A 5,175-nucleotide genomic window follows, 5' to 3' on the forward strand; every position below is an offset into this window, starting at 1 on the left:
TAATGCGGATATCGGAGGAGGAGGGGAAGAACAAGGGAGAGCGCGCTTCTGTTATTCTTTTGCGTTTTTCTCGGTTTTCTATGCTTTTTCTTTGTGGGTCCCACGTCATAAGAATAAATAATTATTTTTACTTTTTTTTTTGTTAATAATGTTCAATAATTAAATTTAAAAAATTGGTGCTACAGAATGGGACAGCGGCAAAGATTTGCGTGGGATAAAGGGGACCAATGGAGCCAACACATGTTGTTGACCAGTTGCTGCCTCAGGTACGCCTAATGGTGCGGATTTTTACTTCTCCAAATACTCTGTTACTCACCGTCCTTTGGATGGCATTCCACTTTTAACTTTTGATGTATGAGTCATGTGATGAGGTTTTCCTCGTGATAGCTACCAGAAGGTTTAGTTTTATCGTGTATTAATTTAGCAGCTAGATTAATAGTTCACGTTAGTTAGAATAATCTTCTAAGTCTTATGGTAGTGCAAATCTAACATATTAGTCGTTGAATAAAGCAGCGTTGGGCGCTGAACAGTACAACGTAGTGGGAAATGCTGAATAAAACTCTGTTTGATTTAGTCAACTAGGTGGATCGCGTTGCACCAAACACTGCCCAACGCCGAACCAACAGTTTTAAAAAAATATGTTTGATATTCTTGCTGCGATATCAGTTTTGCAGTTCAACAATTAACCTTTTCTTAACAATAAGGTTTTGCAAACATTGACATCATAACTCTTTTTCTCGCACTTTTTTTGTTGATGACCTCACGCTTGTAGTGACAATTACCACTATAATGACCATGTTGAGTTTTGCAACACATCTCTGAAATAGACCCACATGTCTGAACCCTGAAATAGATGAACCAGAAGAATCAACACATCTCACGAGCCCATCCTCTTCCCATCAAATAGGATGAGCTCATTGCAGGATATAAGTACACGTAGACCTCAGAGGTACATCACAAACGCACGCCGTGAATCAAAATTTAGGGGTGAGCAAAATATCCCTACCGACGAATTTTACCCGGCCCAACCCAGAATTTAGCGAGTGGACGCCTGATCCGTGGTTTGGTGGATTGGACGTGGGTCTATATCAAAAACCGATCGTTTTCATGGATTGAACACGGATACAACATCATTAATCTATTGGACACCCGCCCCGCATGATACTCTAGGTTATAAGTCATATTTTCATCACTCATTCGTGGCTAAACCCTGGTTATCCCTGAAATAGAGAACAAAATACCATAAAAAGTAGATCCTCATTTTCCACGAAGAATATATCTTTGTTACTGATTATGGTCAATGTTATAAAAGTATATATGTTTAAGAATTCTGTCTTTGATTTGTTCGTTTGCTTGCACCGAAATGTTAGACCCAATAGAAAAAACTCAAAATAAGTGCCTCTAATAGAATTGATGCAAAAAAAAAAAAAAAAAAAAAAAAAAAAAAAAAAGAACTAATATAGGAGTTGTTGGTTCCAATAGAGGAACTTTAGCAACAATGATAATGTCATGTTAGTTGGTTAGCGGGTGTCCTAATGACATTTAAAATTTCTAAATTACCCTCTAATCTTTAAATGGAATAAATTACCCTCATATTTCCCTTTAAAAAGTTGAGTTGCCCTCCAAAATTTTTAAAACTAATCTATAAAAGAATTAAACTAAAAGAAAAGAAATTTGAAACCTGTTTTCTTTCTTTGATCTTTTTTTCTCCTAATCGAGCAGTAACCGTTAGGGATGTACATGGTAATGGTTATCCGTTAAAACCGAACCAAACTAATTGGCAGAAAACCGAACCGTGTCATTTACTAATGGTGGGTTTGATTTTAAAAAGATAAAAAAAAACGAGAGTAATGGTTTCTCTTTTGGTTTGATATAAAAACCAAACTGAATACCAACTGTAAAACCAATTAGCTTTAATGTAATTAACATTAACTATTAGATCTACCTTAGATTTAACTATATGTAAGTTTCAACAGCACAATATCCTGCACATATTCAAAAAAATAAATGTTGTTGTTGAAATTTATATAACAAAATATTTACTCCCTAAAGGAAAGCTAGATATATATTCAATTCTAACATCTTTGTTATTCCTCTTTTGTAGCATGAAATACTACACGACATGATGATATGTTTCTCCCCCTTAGTCTATGCTTTATTCTTTCGTTAGATGTAACAATTTCAGCACATATGTACTTTCCTAATTATTAAAAATCACTTGTTTACGGATTTCTCCCCCTTTTTGTCAAAAAAATGACAAAGAAACGAATAAACATAATAGAAAACCGAAAGAATCTTACAAATCCATGAGAACTTGTACAACCTATAAGAGTTAAGCAAGAAGGTTTCACATACCATTTTAGATAACCAATACTAAAACCGAAACTACCTAAGTAATATTGTTTTAGTATGTCATCAAGGAAACAATTACCAGAAGCAATTTTCCCCTAGTCCGATTAGTCAACTATGATCAACTTAGTTACAAAACTGAACCGATTATGTAGAATTGCTTTATTCGGTAAGACTCAAAAGTAATCATAATTAACTCAATATCTCTTATCAGGTTTCAATTATTCTTAAAACAAGCGTACCTTCTTTTAGACAAGACAAAAACTAGGTTAGTTAACTAGTTTTTCTCATCAAGGAATCGACCAGACTTGAATAATCGAATCCTAAATTTTCTTAAACTAAGATCAGAATTAACTTAGTTACTCTTATCAGGAATCAAAAGGACTAACACAAGTAATCCCTTTTTCGTTAAACAAAAACAAAAATCAGAATTGACAAAGTTTTTTTTTAACCGGAAACAATTGAAACACAACAATACATACAAAATAATGGAAATATAACAATTGCACCGTATTTCGTTAAGCAAAAGCAAAGAATCGACAATTAAATCAGTTGTTCTTAACAGGAAAACGATTAACTAACACAAAAAATGTACCTTGCACTTTGACATGATAAACTAAGATCAGAATTAACTTAGTTTTCATATCATGAAATATTGTAAGCATAATTATTTGCTCGATTTCCACAACCACTCTCCCCACAAAGATTTATCATTAAGCACTAGTTCAATTTAGAACTCCCCCCCTGTAAGTTGTTGTTCCCTTGCAAAAACAAAAGAACAACAACCAAAAAAACCTTTACCAAAGAAAGGTTGAAACCGGATTCTATATAATACGTGCCAATCGTAAAAGCCTCAAACTGAAACTCATATTTTAAGTTAAATACACAACTTACGTAAACATAAATCGATAATAACATCATTGTGACTTTCACACATGAGTTTTAAAAAATATCTCTTCAAGGTCATTTGATATAGCCTACCTATAAAGGATAGAACTTAATCTCGCTGAATCAAAAAGTCACACAAATCATAAGAAATCACCACAGATATGAGATCGGAAATTAGTGTTAGTGCGAAATAACATCTCATTTTCGAAAGCAAAGCATAAAATATGTTCATTCACATAATTTATTCAATCAAAACCATCAAAAAGAATGATATAAAAGATTTAAATAAAATATCAATCATTCTTATTATCATTGATAGTTTTGGATAGACTTTACGCAAATATTGAAATAAATCAACAACCGATTAGTCTATTCTAAGCTTCGTGTGTCTTGATGATGTCATGATCGAACTCAAGATTCAAATTCACACGAAAATAATGTTAAATCATCAAGAAATGGAATTTCACCAATTTCTCCATTTGTTATCAAATAACCTTCTTTCAGACACACAAAGTATATAGCAATTGAGAAGGAGAAAATCAAGGAATTAACATATTTCGTGGAAATAAAATATATTCGAATTGATCATGAAAATTATTTACAATTTTTGAACCGAAACGGCCCAAGATCATGCTTCCCCACAAAATTAAACATTGGGAAAAACGCGAGGATCGATGCATTTTTCCAACATAATTAGTGTGAGTTGGGGTGATAATTAATCTCACCATAGGTAACAGAAACAAGTAAGGATGATCGATGAACACATTGGATTGTGTACTTAACTTTTTTTGTTCCTTTCCCTTGATTTTTCAAGAATCTGCAACTTCTTTTTTAGATCTGGTAAATTCATTAATATCAAGCTCCATCTTTTGCATGCCCTTGTGAAGTTTCTTGATGAATTTTTTATTCCGTTTGGAATCCTAATAGAAGTTGTCAGTGTGGCCATTTCTTCCAAAAAAAGGAATAAATCATAAGGTATAAAGATTGTGGAGTATTCCTTGACCTTAAAAACTTCTGACAAAGCTGGTTTAGCAGGAACAAACTTATTGTTACTCGTACATGGATTTTCAGTATACCCGATATCACATATATTCCCCAAACACTTTTGTCCAAAAAGCATATCCGGAACTTTGCTCGAACTTCCTGAGAGACGTTGTAGATCACCTTTTAAGATATCAATCTCTTTATCTTTCAGAATGCTTATGTCAAAAAAATTTACCTATTCTATTTTTGCCTCTTGAGTTTTATCCAACAATTTTTTTCTCAAGTCATCAAGTTCCCTTTTTAACTTCTGATTATCTTTAGGATGATCTCAAGATTTGCTAAACAATCTTTTTGGAGTTGATTAGACTCACTAAAATGATCAATGTTAGTCTAGGAAAAAAGTGCATCACAATTTGATGTTCCTTCATAGGTTTTATCCTCGGGAATATCATCCAGGGTAGGTGAAAAAGCGGGGGTCTAACAACACCACCCAATATTTGGCTTAGAAATCTGTATGGACTAACTCCGAAATACTTTCTAGAGAATCAACTAGACAGTCAGACTCAATCTAAGTAAAGTTATATCAAGGAGTTAATATCTCTCTGTTGTTTTGATTTACTCGAGCTAATAGAAATCAGCGAGTCTTTAATCAAACACAAGGAATAACTTGGATGGTACTAAAGACCAATATCCAAGGATCAACCAATGACAATCAACAACCAAAGGTAAGATTACTCTAATTGATGATCTAACACACAACCTGTATTTTTTCAATTATAAAGATAAAACAATATGATGCGGAAATTGAAATAACACAAACACCAGAAATTTTGTTAACGAGGAAACCGCAAATGCAGAAAAACCCCGGGACCTAGTCCAAATTGAACACACACTGCCTACTCCAAGCTAACTTCGGACTGGACTGTAGTTGAAACCCAATTAGTCTCCCACTGA

Source organism: Papaver somniferum, chromosome 11, assembly GCF_003573695.1.
Source record: "Papaver somniferum cultivar HN1 chromosome 11, ASM357369v1, whole genome shotgun sequence".
In the NCBI taxonomy this organism is placed as follows: Eukaryota; Viridiplantae; Streptophyta; class Magnoliopsida; order Ranunculales; family Papaveraceae; genus Papaver; species Papaver somniferum.